At 38.3% G+C, this 25,387-nt stretch overlaps 1 long non-coding RNA gene across 1 annotated transcript in view; it reads left to right on the top strand.

The window, feature by feature from the left end:
* LOC118351376 (uncharacterized) overlaps positions 1-25,387 on the top strand; it is a 49,551-nt gene that overhangs the window by 21,211 nt on the left and 2,953 nt on the right. The window lies entirely within an intron of this gene.

The following is a 25,387-nucleotide window of genomic DNA, read 5'->3' on the forward strand; positions in this document are numbered from 1 at the left end:
GATATTTTCTCTAAGCTGTCCTCTTTTCTCATTAAAATTCTATTCGCAAAAAAATAAAATAAAATAAAATAAAATTCTATTTGCAGCAATGTAGACTTCTGCTAGCTTGCCCCTCAAAACTCCTCCAGCCTCTCCCCATTACCCTGTTCCAAAGCCACACGCACATTTCTAGTATTTGTCACAGTGGCACCTCACTTCTCAGTAACAATTTCTGTTCAGATGCTGTAACAGAAATACCATGGCTTATACACAGCAGAAATCTCTTTCTTACAGTTGTGGAGGCTGGGAAGTCTTCTAAATTGCCAGCTGATGCAGTGTCTGGTGAGACCCCATTCCTGGTTCATAGTCACTTTCTCTCTGTGTCGTCATGTAGAGAAAGGGGTGAGGGGGCTCTCTGGAGTCCCTTTTATAAGGGAACTAACCTTTTTCTTTAAAGATTTTATTTATTTATTTATTTATTTATTTATTCATTCATTCATTCATTCATTCATTCATTCATTCAACACAGAGAGAGAGAGAGAGAACAAGCAGGGGGAGTGGCAGGCAGAGGCAGAAGGAGAGGGAGAAGCAGGCTTCTTAATAAGCAAGGAGCCCAAAGCAGAGCTTTATCTTAAGACCCTGAGAGCAGCACCACAGCAGAAACCCAGAGTCAGTGGTTTAATGGACTGAGCCACTCAAGTGCCCCTGGGTTCATTTCTTTTTAAGTGTTTGGTGGAATTCCCCGCAGTCAAGCTCCATGGGCCTCAGCTTTTCTTTGTGAAAAGTTTTTAAATTACTATTTCAACACTTCTCCTTTTTTTTTTTTTAAGATTTTATTTATTTATTCATGAGAGATACACAGAGAGACAGAGCCACAGGCAGAGAGAGAAGCAGGCTCCATGCAGGGAGCCCAATGCAGGACCCAATCCTGGGACCCTAGGATCTTGCCCTGGGCTGAAGGCAGATGTCCAACTGCTGCCCAGGAGTCCCAATGTCTTTTGTTTATAGGCTTATTGAAATTTTCTATTTCTTCTCTATGTCAGTTTTAGTAGATCTTCTCTTTCTAGGAATTTGCCCATTTCATCAGTGATCTTATTGCTTGGCATCCAGTTGTTCAGAGCATTTCCTCTCTCCTTACTTTTATTTATGATTTTAGATATTTGAGTCTTTTCTTGTTTTCCCTTCTATTTTATTCATCTTTTCAAAGACCTACTATGGTTTCATTGACTTTTCTCTATTGTTTCTCTATTTTGTCTTTTTTATTTTTGTATCAATATTTTTTATTTTGTTTTGTTTTTTATATGTATATTTTTTTATTGGAGTTCAATTTGCCAACAAATATTTATGTATTCTAATATTTTCTGTGCACTTTCTGTAGGACATAAAACTATATAGAGATAATAAGTGAAGAGTTTATGACCTATGCCTTAAGCTGTTTAGAATCAAGTGTGAAGGGGTGCCTGGGTGGCTCAGCAGTTGAGCATCTGCCTTCAGCTCAGCGTGTGATCCCAGTCCGGGATTGATTCCCTCATCGGGCTTCCTGCGAGGAGCTTGCTTCTCCCTGTGTCTGTGTCTCTTCCTCTCTTTGTGTGTCTGTCATGAATAAATGGATAAAATCTTGGGATTTTTTTGGTTTTTTTTTGTATATTTTTTATTGGAGTTCGATTTGCCAACATACAGCATAACACCCAGTGCTCATCCCGTCAAGTGCCCCCCTCAGTGCCCGTCACCCAGTCACACCATCCCCTTACCTACCTCCCCTTCCCCCACGCCTTGTTCGTTTCCCAGAGTCGGGAATCTCTCATGTTTTGTCACCCTCTCTGATTTTTCCCACTCGTTTTCTCTCCTTTACCCTGTAATGACTTTCACTATTTTTATTATCTTCTTTCTGGTTGCTTTGGGTTGCACTTTCTCTTTTGTTTTTTTAATTTCAAAGATTGAAGGTTAAGTTATTGATTTGCACTTTTTATTCAGCATAGTCATTCATTGCTATATATTTTCTCTGAGCACAGTTTTAGTGCATTTCATAAGTTTTAGTATGTTGTGCTCTCATTTTCATTAATTTCAAAGAATTTTCGAATTTCCTTGTTATTTCCCCTCTAGCTAATGGGTAAGCACATTTCTTAGTCTCCACGTATCTGTGAATCTCTCAAAATTTATTTTCTAATTTAATTCTGGTGGATTTCTAATTTAATTCTGTTGCAGTCAGAGAACATACTTTGTGTTATTTCAGTCCTTTACTATGTATAAAGGCTTCTTTAAATGGCTAATCTATAATCTATTCCAGAGAATGCTTCATGTGTTTTTGAGAATATTGTGATGTATCAGGGAAAGTGTTGTTATATTTGTTAGGTCTAGTGGGTTTATGGGATTAAGTTTTTTCTGTGCCCTTGCTGATATTTAGCCTAAGTGTCCTCTCTGTTACAGAAAGTGGGTTATGGAAGCTTCCAGCTATTATTGTTGCATTTTCTATTTCTCCCTTTCCATGTTGTTGATTTTTCTTCGTGTGTTTTAGGGTTCTTCATGCCTTTTAGTCTCTGATTAGTAATTATTATATCTTCCTAATGAATTGACCTGTTTATCATTCTAAAATGTCCCTCCTTTGCTTTATTTGTTGTCTTGAAGTCTATTTTTATAATATTTGTACAGTCATATCACCTTTCTTGTAGCTGCTGTTTGAATGGTATGTCGTTTTTACATCTTGTTAATTCCCATCAATCTGTATCTTTCAATCAAAAGCATATTTTCTGTAAGACAGCATGTAGCTGGGTATTGTTTTTATCCATTTTGATTAAGTTACAAATGTTATTGATATGGTTGGAATCACATCAATTACTGTCCTTTTCTTTTCTTTTTTTTTTTATGTCTCCTGACTCTTCTGTTCCTCTGATTCCTCTTTCTAAATCACCTTTTGTTTTGAGCAAATATTTCTAGTGTATCAATAAATTAATTTAAGGAGTTTGAACCATTTTTTTTTCTCAGTGGTTTCTCAGAAGTAGCTCTAGAGCTTACAGTACTTGTCATAAGCTATCAGAAATGATTTTGTGTTTCTTCCCATTGGATTCCAATATGACATAGAAACTTCACTCTGCTGTAACTCTATTTCTTCCCTTAACCATATTTATGCTATTGCTATTATTAGACATACTAATATGGTTTTTTAATGATTTTATTTGTTTGTTTATTTGAAGGGGAGGGGCTGTGAGAGAGAGAGAGAGAATCTCAAGCAGACTCCCCACTAAGCATGGATCCCAACCTGGAGCTCAATCTCACAACTCTGAGATCATGACCTGAGTTGAAATCAAGACTTGGATGCCTAACCGACTGAGCCACCCAGATGCCCCGGGGCATACTAATATATTAATAGAATACACTTTTCACAGTCTAAAATTGTTACTCTGTGCCTTCTTTCCTATTTTCAAGATACATTCAATTAAAGAGACTGGATGCAGTCCATCTCCCTCAGGATCAGAACCCTCTTCCTTTCTTAAGGAAAGCCCTGTACCAACACCCCAGCAAACTAGCAGTATCTGTAGGTGGTGTACCTATGAATGCCTTTTTAAAACTGTTTTCTCTCAGGATGCCTAGGTAGCTTAGAGGTTAAGCACCTAGCTTTTGCCCAGGTGTGATCCTAGGATTGAGTTCCACATCAGGCTCCCTGCATGAAGTCTGCTACTCTCTCTGCCTATGTCTCTGCGTCTCTCTCTGTGTGTGTCTCATGAATAAGTAAATAAAATCTAAGAAAATAAAAAAAATATTTTCTGTCAATAAATAAGTTCCATAATTTAAAATGTTTAAATATAAAGAATGGAACAGGAGGGAGAATAAGAAGCAGAGTAACTCATTGAGTTTTGCAACAAAATAGAGAAAGGTGATGAAGGGGGAGAAATTAACAGGTACTCCCTGAGGAGTCCTGTATTTGAATAGACCCTGTATTTGAGGGTCCAGTATTTGAATAGACGGGAGGAAGTGACACCTTTTGTGAAAATGAAGGGGTTGGCTTTGGGCAGGAGAAGATCATGCTGTGCAATAGGAAAAAAGACAGGGTTTGAGGATAAAGATAAAAGTAAGAAGTGAGGTTCTCCTCTGCTACTTTCCCCTCATTGATGTAAGTAACTGGGTTTCCGGCAGTGAGTACACACACAGAAGAGGCAGTGTTATAAGTTTGCGGAGAGAGGACTGGGTATGGAAACTGGTCCTCCTCTAAATTCAGAGTGTACCTTTATCTGGAAGGATAGTAAGATTGCCAGTGATTTTCAAGGGTTCACTTGGTATTTCTAGTTTCACATCTACTGAGAAAATGAGCAACTACATTCACAGACTTGAGTCCAAAATACAAAATGAAGAAAAGTTACTTCAAACAGCATAGCCAAGTCCCCAGAGTTGTATTAGGTGGGACATGGCAGTTTCAAAAGGCATGGATGAGGGATCCCTGGGTGGCGCAGTGGTTTGGCGCCTGCCTTTGGCCCAGGGTGCGATCCTGGAGACCCGGGATCGAATCCCACATCGGGCTTCCGGTGCATGGAGCCTGCTTCTCCCTCTGCCTATGTCTCTGCCTCTCTCTCTTTCTCTCTCTGTGACTATCATAAATAAATAAAAATTAAAAAAAAAAAAGGCATGGATGAGACAGGATTGGCGTCCTGCTCAGTGTCCTCCCTGACTCCGTGGAATTTCCAGTCTCACAGAGAAGAGCTCATACAAGTGAGGCCAGTCTATTCAGAATTTTTTTTTTTTCATTGTGGAGGGTGAGATTCAAGGAGCCTTTGAGTGATCCCTAGCCTTAGTTTTGGTATCCCCAGAGGGATACCTTGGTAGGTATGACAGCTTGATTCAAGGAGGGTTTAATGAAGGCCTGAGGCAAGATGGATCAGGGCTAGGGGTGCTCCACAAGCTGAAGTGAGAAGCCATTGGTAGGAATGGGCACCTAGCCAGTTTGGCGGGATCTCCCTATATGCTGGGGTTTGGGGGTCCCAGCTTCAGCTTTATGGAGGTGGGTAAAGTGGTAAAATGGAGGCTTTTCTAAGTCCCACAGCCCAAAGCCCCTGCCATGGGAAACTACGTCTTTCCCAAAGGTCAAGGGCATTTGCAAATACATACAAATAATCCACCCCCCCCCACACACACACAGATAAATAGGGTTTTTATTTCCTTTCACTATAGAATTAAATGTTCTATACAGGAAACTTTTAAAGTATAAAAGTGTACTTCATTAAGAGCCCTCAGCAATGTAACACACGTAGATACTAATGTTATTTTGGTTAAATATCTAGACCTTTATTTTTCCCCATAAGAATAGTGTCCTATTAGTTTTGTCTTATTAGTGTCCATTTTAGTTTTGTCTTGCTTTCCTAACTTATGTTGTTTTCTCCCTCCTCTTCAATGCATACTGTCATGTTTATCCTTTCTCTTGGTAGAAGTGGAAGCAGGCTTAGTGGATATAGCCTAACTTACTCAACCTGAAAACTAAGGTAGTTTCCAGTTTTTCTGAAACTATTTTTAATGGACAGCCTAATATATGCATCTTATTGCCTTTCATTATTTATTTCTTAAAGATCAAGTTCTTTCAGGTCAGTTTCTTTTTTTAAATTTATTTTGTGTGTGTATATATATATTTATATATTTTTATTGTAGTTTTATTTGCCAACAAATAGTATAACACCCAATGCTCATCTCATCATGTGCCCTCCTCAGTGCCCATCACTCAGTAACCCCATCCCCCCATCCACCTCCCCTTCTGCAGCCCTTTGTTTGTTTGTTTCCCAGAGTTAAAAGTCTCTCATGATTTGTCTTTCTTTCTAACTTTTCCCCACTCAGTTTCCCCACTCTTCCCTTATGGTACCTTTCTCTATTTCTTATATTCCACATATGAGTGAAACCATATAATTGTCTTTCTGTGATTGACTTATTTCACTCAGTGTACTACCCTCCAGTTCCATTCACATCGATGTAAATAGTAGGTATTCATCCTTTCTGATGGCTGAGTAATATTCCATTGTGTATATATATGTACAATATATACATATATATACACATAATACATAATATATACAATATATACAAGGACATCATGGTTCCTTCTACAGTTTGGCTATTGTGGACATTGCTGCTATGAACATTGGGGAACAGATGTCCCATCATTTCACTAAATCTGTATCTTTGGGGTAAATACCCAGTGGTGTAGTTGCTGGGTCATAGGATAGCTCTATTTTTAACTTCTTGAAGAACCTCTACAATATTTTCCAGAGTGGATGCATCAGCTTGCATTCCCACCAACAGTGCAAGAGAGTTCCCCTTTTTCCATATTCCAGGTCAGTTCCTAAAGTAGAGATTATGACCACTGAATTTGTTAAATTGTTTCATGAAGATTGTGCCTGTTGATGGCACAAGAAGCTCCAGAAAGATTGTTTTTCCACATCCTCTATAATACTGCTACACTTTTGTTTACTGAACCTGTTAAGTTTTAAGCGACAAAGTTTTTAAATTTTTAATTTTTTTCTTTTTAATTTGAACATATTTTCATATTTATTGGTGTCTTGTATTTTTCTCAGTAATTGTGCAGCCATGTTCCTTGTGCACTTTCTTTAATCCAGTGTGTTATTCTTGTTGCCTTGAAAGAGCTCATGATATTGGAACATTAGTAATAGTTTCTTACAAATGTTACAAGTAGCTTTCTCATCAATTGTTGGCTTTTAATTGTTAACACTTTTATTTCACAAAATATGTGTGTTTTAAAAAGTCACACAATTAAGAAAAATTGTTCAAGGAATGTTAAAAAAAATTACCCAAATATCCATGACACATAAATTAAAACTGGTATTTTTAAATAGTTTTATTTTAAGTTTTTATTTAAATTCCAGTGACTTAACATATAGCATAATAGTTTCAGGTGTACAGAGTAGTGATTCAACACTTTCACACATCCAGTTCCAGACATCACAAGTGTCTTTCACACTTTCCACCACCTGTTTCACCCATCCTCATAGCCCCTCCCCTCTGGCAGCCATCACATTTTTCTCTGTAATCAAGAGTCTGTTTCTCAGTTTGCCTCTATCTCCTCTTTTTTGTCCCTTTGCTCATTTGTTTTGTTTCTTAAATTCCCCATATGAGTGAAATCATATGGTATTTGTCTGTTTATTCTTCCTAATTAATTTCTAAATAAGTATTTCCTCTTCAAAAATATTTAAATCTTAATGTGAGCAATTTATCTTTACATTGTTGATCACTTAAACTGCATTTATGATATGAAAACACTTCACATTCTAAAGATGTGATATTTATCTGTATTTTTATATAGTATTTTTATTACTTGCTCTTCTTTAAAATTTTAGCTCTTAAATTAATTAGAATTTATTCTGATGTAATATAAAGCTGTATTTCCTCAAAAGACTTAAATATTTTTTCTAGAACTATACTTTCCTTCTTTCTAATTTCACCAATATCATATTCATAAATTCTTCTATATATACCAGGGTTTTTTCTGAACAAAATTATTCCATTAGATTTCTTAGAAACTATTTTGATTCTGAGATTTATAGAGACTCCACTGAGTATTCAGCAAAGGGTCCCTCACAAGTACTCAGTTAAGTATTTGTGCATGTGAGAAAAATATCTAAGGATGGAGAGAGATCCACCCTAGATGATTAGAGGTAAAATTCCCTGGATTTCATACCAAGGTGGGAATAATGCCTGATCCCATCATCCAGAGTAAAAATACCTTATAGTTCACATGGAATTTTGGTAGCATTCTCAGGGTTTGATTCAGAAGTGGAAAAAATTAACCCTAAGCTAAATGCTCTTCTGGTGTCACCTAAAGATGTTTAAAAGCAAGACCCAACAAGATCAGTATTTTAAAGTAACTTAAGTATCTTTCATACAGTTCAATAATATTTTTCGGAATATAAAAATATCCAGCACCCAGCAAGATAAAGTCAGAGTGCTTGGCTTCCAATAAAGAATTACCAGGCAAGCAAAGAAATAAGAAAATAGGATCCATGGTAAGGGGGAAAAAAAAATCACTCAAAAAGAAATAAATAAATTGAATAGTCCTATATCTAGCACAAGAAATAAGTTTATAGTTTAACATTGTCCTACAAATAAAACTACAGATATCTTCACTGAAATTTTCTACCAAATATTTAGTGAAATCTTACCATTTACATCGATGTGGATGGAACTGGAGGGTATTATGCTGAGCAAAATAAGTCAATTAAAGAAAGACATATGGTTTCACTCATTCATGGAATTTAAGAAACAAAACAGAGGATCAAAGAGGAAGGGAGGGAAAAATAAAATAAGACTAAATTAAAGAGGGTGAAAAGCCATAAGAGACTCTTAACTGTAGGAAACAAACTGAGGGTTACTGGAGGGGAAATGGGGTGGAGGTGGGGTAGCTGACTGATGGACATTAAAGAGGGCACATGATGTAATGAGCACTGAGTGTTATATGAAACTGATGAATTTTTGAACTTTACATCTGAAACTAATGATACACTATATGTTAACTAAACAAATTTAAATAAGATAAGTAAAAAAAGAAAGAAAGAAAGAAAGAAAGAAAGAAAGAAAGAAAGAGAAAGAAAGAAAGAAAGAAAGAAAGAGAAAGAAAGAAAGAAAGAAAGAAAGAAAGAAAGAAAGAAAGAAAGAAAGAGAAAGAAGAAAGAAAGAAAGAAAGAAAGAAAGAGAAAGAAAGAAGAAAGAAAGAAAGAAAGAAAGAAAGAAAGAAAGAAAGAAGAAAGAAAGAAAGAAAGAAAGAAAGAAAGATGGCATAATTCTAATTGTAACCAAACTCCAGGGTAGAAGAGGAGAGAATATTCCCCAACATTCTATGTAGCCAGAATTATTCCGATAGCCAAAGTTGGTGAAGATAGAAGAATAAAGCACAGACCAATAACTCTTTTTAAGATGGATACAAACTTCTCACTAACATCTTAGCAAATCAAATAAAATAGTACATTTTTCTTTAAGTTTACTACATCCTGACCAAGTAGGTTTATCTTAGTGATTAGCTTAAGATTTAAAAATGTATCAGTGTAATTCCCCACTTGAGACTAAGCAAGAAAATCCATATGTTCATCTCAATATCTTGTCTCAAAATCTACTTGGAAAGGTAAAGAGTTATAAAACTGCAAAGTGAAGCTAGACAAAGGGTGCTTTTCTGGAGACCTAGGAATCTTTTTGAACAAACGAGTGAAAATTACTGACACCTCCTCTTTGTTCTCTGGCCTATAATTTTGGAGTTATATAGGGATGCTAGAATCTTGATACCTTAGATGGAGAGGTTTTGAAGTAACCTTCAAATCACTCTGGAATCCTGCCAACTTAAAGAGCGCTAAGCCTCCAAGTTAAACTCACACATACCTGTAGAACATCATAATATAACATCCCAATTACATTTTGGACTCCCTGATATTTCTGGTTTTATGTTTTTTGTCTCATTGAATTTCTGTATCCACAGGAACAAGCCAAGTCCTTTGTAAGTTGTACATGCTCAACAAGCATTTGCTGAACTAAAAATTGAATAAAATTCTTAATATAATGCTGTTTTTAGCAGCTTTGTAGCATGTTTGTTTTGTTATTATAGCATGCTTTCACCTTTATGAATGCTCATTGCAGCATGCCCTCACTCGCAATGAGAATTATTAGCATTTTAAAATCTGCTGTCATGAAAATGAAAGCTTATATCCAAAGTGTATTTGTCTTAAATTACTATTACATTTGGACAACTTTCCATACGAGCATTTACGTCATTTGGAATATAATTTTTAATTTATAGTGATTTTATTAAATATATATTTTTTGAAAATTGCTTATCCTATTATTTACCCTTCAATTTTGATATTTTTATAATATCAAAATATCTAAACTGGCATATGGTAATTATTTAAGCTATGAAAAAGAAAAATTATAAAGAAAAAGTAATAATCACTTAAAATTCCACCATTAAAAGATCACCATGGTTTTCATTTTGATGATTGTTTTTCCAAAGGGCACAAAATCTTTCTATTTGCAGGGTTTTATGATGTCAAAAGTATCAAGACAAACACAAGTTGTCAACTCAACCCTAAATAATTTAAATGAGCTTATGTCAGAAGTAACACCAGTTTCTACTCCATAACAACAAGTATCAGGTATTAAATGCATATATATTGGTATCTGTTTCTGAATATCTTCTGATTTATGGTTGTAGATACTACATTGTTCTAATTGTTGTAGATTTATGATGGAGTTTACCCTATGCTGCTCCATATACTTTAGCCACCTACATCTTTTTTTAACTTCTTTTTTTATTAATCTCCAAAGATATAATAGCTATAGGTAATTGAATCAACAAACTTTTTTCACCTATTTCACCCATCCTCCCAACTCGCTTCCCCTCCGGTAACCATTTGTTTGTCCTCTATAGTTAAGAGTCTGTTTCCTGGTTTTTCTCTCTCTTTTTTCTTTCGCTCATTTGTTTTGTTTCTTAAATTTCACATATGAGTGAAATCATATGGTATTTGTCTTTCTCTGTATGACTTAATTCACTTAGCATTATACTCTCCAGCTCCATCTATGTTGTTGCAAATGGCAAGATTCCATTCTTTTTAGGACTGAATAATATTCCATTGTGTGTACATATATTTTTTCTAATATAAATATATATTAGATAGATACAGAGATGATAGATAATAGATGATAGATAGATAGATAGATAGATAGATAGATAGATAGATAGATATCACAGTTTCGTTATCCATTCATCTATCCATGGACACTTGGGCCGCTTCCCTAATTTGGCTATTACAAATAATGCTGCAATAAACATAAAGGAACACGTAACCCTTTGAATTAGTGTTTTTGAATTTGAGGGATAAATACCCAGTAGTGTGATTGCTGAATCATAGAACCACTGTTCTTTTTTTTAGAAAGAGAAAGAGAGAGTGTATGGTGGAGGGGGGGGAGAGAAAGAGAGAATCTTAAGCAGGCTCCATACCCAGCATGGAGTGCAATGAGGAGCTTGATCTCACAACCCTGAGATCATGGCCTAAGCCAAAATCAAGAGTCAGATGCTTCTCATCATGTATTCCACATATGAGTGAAACCATATGATAATTGTCTTTCTCCAATTGCCTTATTTCACTCAGCATAATACCCTCCATGAGCACTGGGGGTTATACTGTATGTTCGCAAATTGAATTTAAATTAAAAAATTTTTAAAGAGTCAGACGCTTAACCAACTAAGCCACCCAGGGGCTCCTCTATTTTTAATTTTTTGAGGAACTTACATACTGTTTTCCAGAGTGGCTGCACCAGTTTGCATTCCCACCAATAGTGCAAGAAGGTTCCCATTTCTCCACATCTGCACCAACACTTTTTTGTGTGTTTTTTTATTTCAGCCATTCTGACATGTGTGAGGTGTTATCTCATTGTAGTTTTGATTTGTCTTTCCCTGATGATGAATGATGCTGAGCATCTTTTTATGTGTTTATTGGACATCTGGATGTCTTCTTTGGAGAATTGTCTATTTGTCCCTTCGATAGCTCAGCTGGTAGAGCGGAGGACTGTAGCTGACCTCCTGGAGAATTGTCTATTCATGTCTTCTGCCCATTCTTTGATTAGATTATTTGGTTTTTTTGGGTGCTAACATATCACTTCTCTATGTATTTTGGATAGTAACCCTTTGTCAAATATATCAGTTGTAAATATCCTCTCACATGTAGTAGTCTTTTAGTTTTGTCTATTGTTTTCTTTGCTGTGTAGAGGCCTTTTACTTTGATGTTATTTCAATCGTTTATTTTTGTTGTTATTTCCCCTGCCTCAGGAGACATATCTAGAAAAATATTGCTGCAACTGAGGCCAGAGAAATTACTGCCTCTTCAAGGTTTTTATAGCTTCAGGTCTCATATTTAGATCCTTAATCCATTTTCACTTTATTCTTATGTATGGTGAAAGAGAATGGTCCAGTTTCATTCTTTTACATGTAATTATCCAGTCTTCCCAACATCATTTTTGAAGAAAATATCTTTTTCCCATTACATGTTCTTGCCTCCTTTGTCAAAGATTAATGAACTGTATAATTATGGGTTTACTTCTGCGTTTTCTATTGTATTCCATGGATCTACGTGTCTAGTTTTAATGCCAGTACCATAATGTTTTAATACTACTGCTTTGTAGTATAACTTGATGTCTGGAATTGTGATGTCTCCAGCTTTGTTTTTCTTTTTCAAGATTACTTTGGCTAATCAGGGCCTTTTGTGCTCCCATACAAATTTTAGGATTGTTTGTTCTAGTTCTGTGAAGAATACTATTGGTATTTTGATAGACAGTTCATTATGTCTGTAGATTGCTTTGGGTATTATGGACATTTTAATATTTGTTCTTCCAACCAATGAACATGGAATATCTTTCCATTTCTTTATGTCATCTTGAATTTCTTTCATCAGTGTTTTACAGTTTTCAGAGTACAGGTCTTTCACCTCCTTAGTTAAGTTTATTCTTCAATATTTTATTTTTGTGGGTACAATTGTAAATGGGATGGTTTTCTTAATTTTACTTCATTATTAGTGTATGCAACATATGTATGTTGTACATATGTATGTACATTGATTTTGTATCCTGTGACTTTACTAAATTCATTTATCAGTTCTAGTAGTTTTTTAGTGGAGTTTTTGGGTTTTATATATATAGAGTCATGTCATCCACAAATAGTGAGAATTTTACTCCTTCCTTGCTAATTTGGGTATCTTTTATTTCTTTTTGTTGTCTAATTGCCGTGGCGAGAACTTCAGGACTATATTGAATAAAAGTGGTGAGAGTGGACATCCTTGTCTTGTTCAGACCCTGGGAGAAAAGCTCTCAATTTTTCACCATTGAAAAATTTTCACCATTGAGTATGATGTTGGCCATAGGTTTTTCACATAAGGCCTTTATTATGTTGAGGTATGTTCCCTTTAGACCTGCTTTGCAGAGGATTTTTATATAAATGGATGTTGTACTCTGTCAAATCCTTTTTCTGCATCTTTTGAAATGATCGTATGGTTTTCATTACTTTTCTTATTGATATGGTGTATCATGTTGATTGTTTTGCAAATATTGAGCCACTTTTGCATTCTGGGAATAAATTCCACTTGATTGTGTTGTATAATTTTTAACATATTGTCAAAATTGATTTACTAATATTTTGTTCAGAATTTTTGCATCTATATTCATCAGATTAAATCTCTGGCTGTGATCTCTTCCTCTTCTTTCTTTTGGGGTGAATTCCTCCATCTTCTCATTTTGCCTAGGTCACTGAGTGTGTGTATATTAGGATAGCCTATTATATTCCTGCTCCTAGAGTAATAGCTATATTAAGAGGTTCTGTATTGTCTTAAGCCTGGTGCTTCAGTATCCAAGGGATCCTCAGACCATGCTGTCCGCTCCCAGGCCTCCGCCCTCCTTCCCCAATGGAGCACCACTAAGCCTGCCAGGCAGGATCATGGCAGTAATGTGGACTTCTAAAACTTCAGACTTTGAGCTCTGCTGCTTTTGAAGACTTCCAGTAGTCAGCTCCTTTCCTTTTTCCCATCAATGGCTTTGGGGAAGAAATTTTCTTGTACAATCCCCTGTGCATGCTCTCTCTCTCTCTCTCTCTCTCTCTCTCCTCATACTCCTCTCCATGATGAGGGCTCCTTCCCTCAGAGCACCCACAGTTCTTTTCCCTTCAAATCAATTCTCCAGGGCTCCTACTTCCATGATTTGGCCCTTTTTCTCTTTCTAGCTAGGCAGTTGGTTCTCTCAGTCTTCAGATTGATCTCTTGGGACATTCAGAATGATTTGGTATTTATTTGGCTGTGTTTGAGGCATGAGGCAAGCACAAGATCCCCTTTCTACTCTGGCATCTTAACTTGAAACCCAAACCTATATTCATCAGAGATATTGGCTTGTATTCCAATCTCTCTCTCTCTCTCTCTCTCTCTCTCCATCTCTCTCTCTGTCTCTCTGTCTCTCCCCGTTCCCCCACCCCCGTCTCCTTATCCATTTTTTAGTATCAAGGTGATACTGGCTTCACAGAATGAATTTGGAAGTTTCCCTCCCTCTTCTATTTTTTGAAATAGTTTGAGAATGGTATTAACTATTCTTTAAATGTTTGGTAGAATTCACCTGTGAAGCCATCTGGTCCTGGACTTTTGGTTTAGGGGGAGTTTTTTTTAATGACTGCTTCAATTTTATTATTGGTCATCTCTGTTCACATTTTCTATTTCTTCCTGCTTTCATTTTGGTAGATTATTTGCTTCTAGGAATTTGTCTATTTCTTCTAAATTGTTGAATTTCTTGGCATATAGGTTTTCATAATATTCTGTTAAAATTTTTTGTATTTTCATGATGTTGGTTATTTCTCCTCTTTCATTAGTGATTTTGTTTATTTGGGTCCTCTCTCTCTCTCTTTTTTTGATGAGTCTATGAGTCTGGCTAGAGGTTTATCAATTTTGTTGATCTTTTCAAGCAACCAGCTCCTGGCTTCCTTGATTTGTTCTATTGGGTTTTTTTAGTTTCTGTATCATTTGTTTTTCCTCTGATCTTTATTATTTCTTCCTTTTTCTGGGTTTTGGTTTTGTTTGTCCTTTTTCTAACTCCTTTAGGTGTAAGGTTAGGCTGTTTACTTGAGATTTTTCTTGCTTCTTGAGATAAGCTTGTATTGCTATAAATCTCTCTCTTAGAATCACTTTTGCTGCATTCCAAAGATTTTGGACCATTCTGTTTTCATTTTAGTTCTCATGTAATTTTTTATTTCTTCTTCAATTTCTTTTTTTCTTATGATTTAACATTTTTTATAAATTAATTTTTATTGGTGTTCAATTTACCAACATACAGAATAACACCCAGTGCTCATCCCGTCAAGTGCCCCCCTCAGTGCCCGTCACCCATTCACCCCCACCCCTCCTCCCCTTCCACCACCCCTAGTTCGTTTCCCAGAGTTAGGAGTCTTTATGTTCTGTCTCCCTTTCTGATATTTCCCACACATTTCTTCTCCCTTCCCTTCTATTCCCTTTCACTATTATTTATATTCCCCTAATGAATGAGAACATACACTGTTTGTCTTTCTCCGATTGACTTACTTCACTCAGCATAATACCTTCCAATTCCATCCACGTTGAAGCAGATGGTAGGCATTTGTCGTTTCTAATGGCTGAGGAATATTCCATTGTATACATAAACCACATCTTCTTTATCCATTCATCTTTCTTTTTATTTATTTATTTATTTATTTATTTATTTATTTATTTATTTATTTATGATAGTCACAGAGAGAGAGAGAGAGAGGCAGAGACACAGGCAGAGGGAGAAGCAGGCTCCATGCACCGGGAACCCGATGTGGGATTCGATCCCAGGGCTCCAGGATCGCGCCCTGGGCCAAAGGCAGGCGCTAAACCGCTGCGCCACTCAGGGATCCCCTCCATTCATCTTTCGATGGACACCGAGGCTCCTTCCACAGTTTGGCTATTGTGGACATTGCTGCTATAAACATCGGGGTGCAGGTGTCTGGCGTTTCATTGCATCTGAATCCTTGGGGTAAATCCCCATCAGTGCAATTGCTGGGTCGTAGGGCAGGTCTATTTTGAACTCTTTGAGGAACCTCCACACAGTTTTCCAGAGTGGCTGCACCAGTTCACATTCCCACCAACAGTGCAAGAGGATTCCCTTTTCTCCGCATCTTCTCCAACATTTGTTGTTTCCTGCCTTGTTAATTTTCCCCATTCTCACTGGTGTGAGGTGGGATCTCATTGTGGTTTTGATTTGTATTTCCCTGATGGCCAGTGATGCAGAGCATTTTCTCATGTGCATGTTGGCCATGTCTATGTCTTCCTCTGTGAGATTTCTGTTCACGTCTTTTGCTCATTTCATGATTGGATGGTTTGTTTCTTTGCTGTTGAGTTTAATAAGTTCTTTATAGATCTTGGAAACTAGCCCTTAATCTGGTACATCATTTGCAAATATCTTCTCCCATTCTGTAGGTTGTCTTTTAGTTTTGTTGACTGTATCCTTTGCTGTGCAAAAGCTTCTTATCTGGATGAAGTCCCAATAGTTCATTTTTGCTTTTGTTTCTTTTGCCTTCGTGGATGTATCTTGCAAGAAGTTGCTGTGGCCAAGTTCAAAAAGGGTGTTGCCTGTGTTCTCCTCTAGGATTTTGATGGAATCTTGTCTCACATTTAGATCTTTCATCCATTTTGAGTTTATCTTTGTGTATGGTGAATGAGAGTGGTCTAGTTTCATTCTTCTGCATGTGGATGTCCAATTTTCCCAGCACCATTTATTGAAGAGACTGTCTTTCTTCCAATGGATAGTCTTTCCTCCTTATCGAATATTAGTTGCCCATAAAGTTCAGGGTCCACTTCTGGGTTCTCTGTTCTGTTCCCTTGATCTATGTGTCTGTTTTTGTGCCAGTACCACACTGTCCTGATGACCACAGCTTTGTAGTACAACCTGAAATCTGGCATTGTGATGCCCCCAGCTATGGTTTTCTTTTTTTAAATTCCCCTGGCTATTTGGAGTCTTTTCTGATTCCACACAAATCTTAAAATAATTTGTTCTAACTCTCTGAAGAAAGTCCATGGTATTTTGATAGGGATTGCATTAAACGTATAAATTGCCCTGGGTAACATTGACATTTTCACAATATTAATTCTGCCAATCCATGAGCATGGAATATTTTTCCATCTCTTTGTGTCTTCCTCAATTTCTTTCAGAAGTGTTCTATAGTTTTGAGGGTATAGATCCTTTACCTCTTTGGTTAGGCTTATTCCTAGGTATCTTATGCTTTTGGGTGCAATTGTAAATGGGATTGACTCCTTAATTCCTCTTTCTTCAGTCTCATTGTTAGTGTATAGAAATTCCACTGATTTCTGGGCATTGATTTTGTATCCTGCCACGCTACCAAATTGCTGTATGAGTTCTAGCAATCTTGGGGTGGAGGCTTTTGGGTTTTCTATGTAGAGTATCATGTCATCAGCGAAGAGGGAGAGTTTGGCTTCTTCTTTGCCAATTTGAATGCCTTTAATGTCTTTTTGTTGTCTGATTGCTGAAGCTAGGACTTCCAGTACTATGTTGAATAGCAGTGGAGAGAGTGGACATCCCTGTCTTGTTCCTGATCTTAGGGGAAAGGCTCCCAGTGCTTCCCCATTGAGAATGATATTTGCTGTGGGCTTTTCGTAGATGGCTTTTAAGATGTCAAGGAAAGTTCCCTTATCCCTACACTCTGAAGAGTTTTGATCAGGAATGGATGCTGTATTTTGTCAAATGCTTTCTCTGCATCTAATGAGAGGATCATATGGTTCTTGGTTTTTCTCTTGCTGATATGATGAATCACATTGATTGTTTTACAAGTGTTGAACCAGCCTTGTGTCCCGGGGATAAATCCTACTTGGTCATGGTGAATAATTTTCTTAATGTACTGTTGGATCCTATTGGCTAGTATCTTGTTGAGAATTTTTGCATCCATGTTCATCAGGGATATTGGTCTGTAATTCTCCTTTTTGGTGAGGTCTTTGGTTTTGGAATTAAGGTGATGCTGGCCTCATAGAACGAATTTGGAGGTACTCCATCTCTTTCTATCTTTCCAAACAGCTTTAGTAGAATAGGTATGATTTCTTCTTTAAACGTTTGATAGAATTCCCTGGGAAGCCATCTGGCCCTGGACTCTTGTGCCTTGGGAGGTTTTGGATGACTGCTTCAATTTCCTCCCTGGTTATTGGCCTGTGCAGGTTTTCTATTTCTTCCTGTTCCGGTTTTGGTAGTTTGTGGCTTTCCAGGAATGCGTCCATTTCTTCTAGATTGTCTAATTTATTGGCGTATAGCTGTTCATAATATGTTTTTAAAATCGTTTGTATTTCCTTGGTGTTGGTAGTGATCTCTCCTTTCTCATTCATGATTTTATTAATTTGAGTCTTCTCTCTCTTCTTTTTAATAAGGTTGGCTAATGGTTTATCTATCTTTTTTTTTTTTTTGGCCTCTCCACCAGTCTCTGCATCGACACCCCATCACACCTTCCTTCTCAAGGAACCATGTGGAAGGCATGGCTGGATGCACACCACCCATACCCTCCATGGGAGGCAGTTTCTCTTGGCTTCTCTTAGGGTGAATCTGATGTGTTTTTTTTTTAATTTATTTTTTATTGGTGTTCAATTTACTAACATACAGAATAACACCCAGTGCCCGTCACCCATTCACTCCCGCCCCCCGCCCTCCTCCCCTTCTACCACCCCTAGTTCGTTTCCCAGAGTTAGCAGTCTTTACGTTCTGTCTCCCTTTCTGATATTTCCCACACATTTCTTCTCCCTTCCCTTATATTCCCTTTCACTATTATTTATATTCCCCAAATGAATGAGAACATATAATGTTTGTCCTTCTCCGACTGACTTACTTCACTCAGCATAATACCCTCCAGTTCCATCCACATTGAAGCAAATGGTGGGTATTTGTCATTTCTAATAGCTGAGTAATATTCCATTGTATACATAAACCACATCTTCTTTATCCATTCATCTTTCGTTGGACACCGAGGCTCCTTCCACAGTTTGGCTATCGTGGCCATTGCTGCTATAAACATCGGGGTGCAGGTGTCCCGGCGTTTCATTGCATTTGTATCTTTGGGGTAAATCCCCAACAGTGCAATTGCTGGGTCGTAGGGCAGGTATATTTTTAACTGTTTGAGGAACCTCCACACAGTTTTCCAGAGTGGCTGCACCAGTTCACATTCCCACCAACAGTGCAAGAGGATTCCCTTTTCTCCGCATCCTCTCCAACATTTGTTGTTTCCTGCCTTGTTAATTTGCCCCATTCTCACTGGTGTGAGGTGGTATCTCATTGTAGTTTTGATTTGTATTTCCCTGATGGCAAGTGATGCAGAGCATTTTCTCATATGCATGTTGGCCATGTCTATGTCTTCCTCTGTGAGATTTCTCTTCATGTCTTTTGCCCATTTCATGATTGGATTGTTTGTTTCTTTGCTGTTGAGTTTAATAAGTTCTTTATAGATCTTGGAAACTAGCCCTTTATCTGATATGTCATTTGCAAATATCTTCTCCCATTCTGTAGGTTGTCTTTGAGTTTTGTTGACTGTATCCTTTGCTGTGCAAAAGCTTCTTATCTTGATGAAGTCCCAGTAGTTCATTTTTGCTTTTGTTTCTTTTGCCTTCGTGGATGTATCTTGCAAGAAGTTACTATGGCTGAGTTCAAAAAGGGTGTTGCCTGTGGTCTTCTCTAGGATTTTGATGGAATCTTGTCTCACATTTAGATCTTTCATCCATTTTGAGTTTATCTTTGTGTATGGTGAAAGAGAGTGGTCTAGTTTCATTCTTCTGCATGTGGATGTCCAATTTTCCCAGCACCATTTATTGAAGAGACTGTCTTTCTTCCAATGGATAGTCTTTCCTCCTTTATCGAATATTAGTTGCCCATAAAGTTCAGGGTCCACTTCTGGATTCTCTATTCTGTTCCACTGATCTATGTGTCTGTTTTTGTGCCAGTACCACACTGTCTTGATGACCACAGCTTTGTAGTACAACCTGAAATCTGGCATTGTAATGCCCCCAGATATGGTTTTCTTTTTTAAAATTCCCCTGGCTATTTGGAGTCTTTTCTGATTCCACACAAATCTTAAAATAATTTGTTCTAACTCTCTGAAGAAAGTCCATGGTATTCTGATAGGGATTGCATTAAACGTGTATATTGCCCTGGGTAGCATTGACATTTTCACAATATTAATTCTGCCAATCCATGAGTATGGAATATTTTTCCATCTCTTTGTGTCTTCCTCAATTTCTTTCAGAAGTGTTCTATAGTTTTGAGGGTATAGATCCTTTACCTCTTTGGTTAGGCTTATTCCTAGGTATCTTATGCTTTTGGGTGCAATTGTAAATGGGATTGACTCCTTAATTTCTCTTTCTTCAGTCTCATTGTTAGTGTATAGAAATGCCACTGACTTCTGGGCATTGATTTTGTATCCTGCCACGCTACCGAATTGCTGTATGAGTTCTAGCAATCTTGGGGTGGAGACTTTTGGGTTTTCTATGTAGAGTATCATGTCATCGGCGAAGAGGGAGAGTTTGACTTCTTCTTTGCCAATTTGAATGCCTTTAATGTCTTTTTGTTGTCTGATTGCTGAGGCTAGGACTTCCAGTACTATGTTGAACAGCAGTGGTGAGAGTGGACATCCGTGTCTTGTTCCTGATCTTAGGGGAAAGGCTCCTAGTGCTTCCCCATTGAGAATGATATTTGCTGTGGGCTTTTCGTAGATGGCTTTTAAGATGTCAAGGAAAGTTCCCTTATCCCTACACTCTGAAGAGTTTTGATCAGGAATGGATGCTGTATTTTGTCAAATGCTTTCTCTGCATCTAATGAGAGGATCATATGGTTCTTGGTTTTTCTCTTGCTGATATGATGAATCATATTGATTGTTTTACGAGTGTTGAACCAGCCTTGTGTCCCGGGGATAAATCCTACTTGGTCATGGTGAATAATTTTCTTAATGTACTGTTGGATCCTATTGGCTAGTATCTTGTTGAGAATTTTTGCATCCATGTTCATCAGGGATATTGGTCTGTAATTCTCCTTTTTGGTGAGGTCTTTGGTTTTGGAATTAAGGTGATGCTGGCCTCATAGAACGAATTTGGAAGTACTCCATCTCTTTCTATCTTTCCAAACAGCTTTAGTAGAATAGGTATGATTTCTTCTTTAAACGTTTGATAGAATTCCCTGGGAAGCCATCTGGCCCTGGACTCTTGTGCCTTGGGAGGTTTTGGATGACTGCTTCAATTTCCTCCCTGGTTATTGGCCTGTGCAGGTTTTCTATTTCTTCCTGTTCCGGTTTTGGTAGTTTGTGGCTTTCCAGGAATGCGTCCATTTCTTCTAGATTGCCTAATTTATTGGCGTATAGCTGTTCATAATATGTTTTTAAAATCGTTTGTATTTCCTTGGTGTTGGTAGTGATCTCTCCTTTCTCATTCATGATTTTATTAATTTGAGTCTTCTCTCTCTTCTTTTTAATAAGGTTGGCTAATGGTTTATCTATCTTATTAATTCTTTCAAAGAACCAACTCCTGGTTCTGTTGATCTGTTCCACAGTTCTTCTGGTCTCGATTTCGTTGAGTTCTGCTCGAATCTTTATTAACTCCCTTCTTCTCCTGGGTGTAGGATCTATTTGCTGTTTTTTCTCTAGCTCCTTTATGTGTAAGGTTAGCTTTTGTATTTGAGTTCTTTCCAGTTTTTGAATGGATGCTTGTATTGCGATGTATTTTCCCCTTAGGACTGCTTTTGCTGCATCCCAAAGATTTTGTACGGTTGTATCTTCATTCTCATTAGTTTCCATGAATCTTTTTAATTCTTCCTTAATTTCCTGGTTGACCCTTTCATCTTTTAGCAGGATGGTCCTTAACCTCCACATGTTTGAGGTCCTTCCAAACTTCTTGTTGTGGTTTAGTTCTAATTTCAAGGCATTATGGTCTGAGAATATGCAGGGGACGATCCCAATCTTTTGGTATCAGTTCAGACCCGATTTGTGACCCAGTATGTGGTCTATTCTGAAGGAAGTTCCATGTGCACTTGAGAAGAATGTGTATTCAGTTGAGTTTGGATGTAAAGTTCTGTAGATATCTGTGAAATCCATCTGGTCCAGTGTATCATTTAAAGCTCTCGTTTCTTTGGAGATGTTGTGCTTAGAAGACCTATTGAGGGTAGAAAGAGCTAGATTGAAGTCACCAAGTATAAGTGTATTATTATCTAAGTATGTCTTCACTCTGGCTATTAATTGATTTAAATATTTGGCAGCTCCCACAGTTGGGGCATATATATTGAGGATTGTTAAGTCCTCTTATTGGATAGATCCTTTAAGTATGAGATAGTGTCCCTCTTCATCTCTCACTACAGTCTTCGGGGTAAATTTTAGTTTATCTGATATTAGGATGGCTACCCCTGCTTTCTTTTGAGGACCATTTGAATGGTAAATGGTTCTCCAACCTTTTATTTTCAGGCGTAGGTGTCCTTCTGTCTAAAATGAGTCTCTTGTAGACAGCAAATAGATGGGTCCTGTTTTTTTATCCAGTCTGAAACCCTGCGCCTTTTGATGGGGTCATTAAGCCCGTTCACGTTCAGAGTTACTATTGACAGATATGAGTTTAGTGTCATCATGATATCTATTCAGTCCTTGTTTTTGTGGATTGTTCCATTGAACTTCTTCTTAAAGGGGAATTTTAAGAGTCCCCCTTAAAATTTCTTGCAGAGCTGGTTTGGAGGTCACATATTCTTTCAGTTCCTGCCTGTCTTGGAAGCTCTTTATCTCTCCTTCCGTTCTGAATGAGAGCCTTGCTGGATCACGTATTCTTGGTTGCATGTTCTTCTCATTTAGGACCCTGAATATATCCTGCCAGCCCTTTCTGGCCTGCCGGGTTTCTGTGGAGAGGTCTGCTGTTACCCTAATATTCCTCCCCATAAAAGTCAGGGATTTCTTGTCTCTTGCTGCTTTAAGGATCTTCTCTTTATCTTTGGAATTTGCAAGCTTCACTATTAAATGTCGAGGTGTTGAACGGTTTTAAATTATTTTAGGGGGGGATCTCTCTATTTCCTGGATCTGAATGCCTTTTTCCCTTCCCAGATTAGGAAAGTTTTCAGCTATGATTTGTTCAAATACATATTCTGGCCCTCTGGCCCTTTCGGCGCCCTTGGGAACCCCAATTAAAAGGTTTTTCTTCCTCAAGCTGTCGTTTATTTCCCTTAATCTGTCTTCATGGTCTTTTAATTGTCTGTCTCTTTTTTCCTCAGTTTCCCTCTTTGCCATCAACTTGTCTTCTATGTCACTCACTCGTTCTTCCACCTCCTTAACCCTCGTCGTTAGGACTTCTAATTTGGATTGCATCTCATTCAATTGATTTTTAATTTCTGCCTGATTGGATCTAAATTCTGCAGTCATGTAGTCTCTTGAGTCCTTTATGCTTTTTTCTAGAGCCACCAGTAGCTGTATAATAGTGCTTCTGAATTGGCTTTCTGACATTGAATTGTAATCCAGATTTTGTAACTCTGTGAGAGAGAGGACTGTTTCTGATTCCTTCTTTTGAGGTGAGGTTTTCCTTCTAGTCATTTTGCTCAGTGCAGAGTGGCCAAAAAGAAGTTGTATTGGGAAAAGGAGAAAAAGAGAGAGAAAGAAGGAAAGAAAAGAGAAAAAGAAAAAAGGAAGAAAAAAAGGAAAAAAGAGAAGAAAAAGAGAAAGAAAAAGAAAGAAAGGTGAAAAAGAAGGGTGGGGGAAGCAATCAGAAATCAAAAAGAAGAAAAAAACAAAAAACCCACGGGGAGTATCTTCTGATTCTGTATACTGTAAGTCCCTTGACTTCCCCTGGAACTTGTCCGTCTAGCTGGTCTTCTGGGGGAGGGGCCTGTTGTGCTGATTTTCAGGTGTTAGCACTTGGGGGAGCTGCTCTGCCCCCTGCCTGGTGCAGGGCTCAGTGGGGGTTGTTTACCCCATGAGGCCGCAGGAGGAACAACCCCAGTGGCTGCGGCAGCTCTGGAACCCTGGATCAGCCCCACAGGAACTCTGAAGCTCTCCGTCTGCAGGGCCTGGAGGCTCCGGGCGGGGCCGCTGATCTGCTCAGCTCGGGGCAGGAGCGTCCTTGCTGTCCTGGGCCCTCCCGGCCTCTGCCTGTCCCGGGGGAGGCCGGATCCCGGGCTGTGTCCCGGTGCCCTGTGCTCCCGGTCTGCGCTGTTGGATTCGAGCTCCCGCCCCGCAGCCCCCTCCGCGGAGCCTCTTCCTCTGCCCAAGCCCCTCCGAGCTGCTCCCGCCCCGCAGCCCCCTCCGCGGAGCCGCCCCCGAGCCCCTCCGAGCTGCTCCGGGTCCCGCCGTGCGCGCTGCAGCCCTTAGGGAGCTCGGCGCACTCTCCCGGGGCGCAGGTGTCTGTTAGTGTCCCCGGGAGCCCGAGGGCATCCCCGCCCTCCCAGGTCCTGCTCCAACTCCCTGCGAGCCCCTTTCCACCCGGGAAGGTTGGTGCAGCTCCTGCTTCTCCGGGACGGGGCACTCCTGTCCTGGGGACACTCGCCCCGGCCTCAGCCCGGCTCCTCGCGGGGCCCCTCCCCCTTGGAGGCCTTTTGTTTCTTTATTTCTTTTTCCCCGTCTTCCTACCTGGATAGAAGCGCGAACTCTTCTCACTGGAGCATTCCAGCTGGTCTCTCTTTAAATCTCAGTCCGAATTCATAGATTTTCAGGATGATTTGAAGGTTATCTAGGAAATTTGGTGGGGACAGGTGATTTGGGGACCCTACTCTTCCACCATCTTGCCCCTCCTCCTCTTCTTCAATTTCTTATTTGACCCATTCATTGTTTAGTAGAATGTTTTTTAACCTCCATATATTTGTAGTCTTTCCGGGCTTTTTCTTGTGGTTGATTTCTAGTTTCATAGCATTGTGATCAGAAAAAATGCATGGTATGACTTCAATTTTTTAAATTTGTTAAAACTTGTTCCATGTGAGCTTGAAAAGAATGTGTATTCTGCTGTTTTAGGATGGAATGTTCTGAATATGTCTGTTAAATCCACCGTTTCCTTGTTGAGTTTCCACTTAGATGATCTGTACCCTAATGTAAGTGGGGTACTAAAGTCCCCTACTGTTATTGTATTTAGTATCAACTGTCTCCTTTATGTTTGTCAATAGCTGTTTTATGTATTTGTCTGCTCCCATATTGGTAGCACATTTACAATTTTTCTATCCTCTTGTTGGATTGTTCCCTTTATTATTATATAGTCCCTTCTTTGTCTCTTATTACAGTCTTTGCTTTGAAGTCTATTTTGTCAATATAAGTATTGCTACCTTGGCATTCTTTTGATGTCCTTTGCATAATAAATGGTTCTCCATCCCCTCATTTCAGTCTTCAGGTGTCTTTCAGCCTGAAATGAGTCTCCTGTAGGCAGCATAAAGATGGGTCACTTTTTTAATCCACTCTGTTGCTCATTGTCTTTTGACTGGAGTATTTAGCCCATTTACGTTCAGAGTTAGTATTGATAGACGCATATTTATTGCCATTTGTGTTGTGTGGTTTTTTCTATAGATTTTCCCTGATCCCTTCTTCTCTTGCTCTTTTTCATGGTTTGTTGGCTTTCCTTAGTGATATACTTGAATTCCTGTCTCTTTATTCTCTTCATATCTATTATTGGTTTTGGAATGGTGGTTACCATTAGGTTGTATATAGTATCACCTGCATATAGCAGTCTATATTAAGTTGCTGGTCATTTAAATTTGAACTCATTCTTTACTTCCCCCTCCACTGACCCATGTTTTACGTATATCATGTCATATTTTACAACTTTTTATTTTATAAATCTCTTGACTGATTTTTGCAGAAATACTTTTACTGCTTTTGTGTTTTTTACTTTTCATAATATCACTTATGATCTTTCTTTTCCACTCAAAGAGT

This window comes from Canis lupus, chromosome 18 (genome assembly GCF_003254725.2).
Source record: "Canis lupus dingo isolate Sandy chromosome 18, ASM325472v2, whole genome shotgun sequence".
In the NCBI taxonomy this organism is placed as follows: Eukaryota; Metazoa; Chordata; class Mammalia; order Carnivora; family Canidae; genus Canis; species Canis lupus.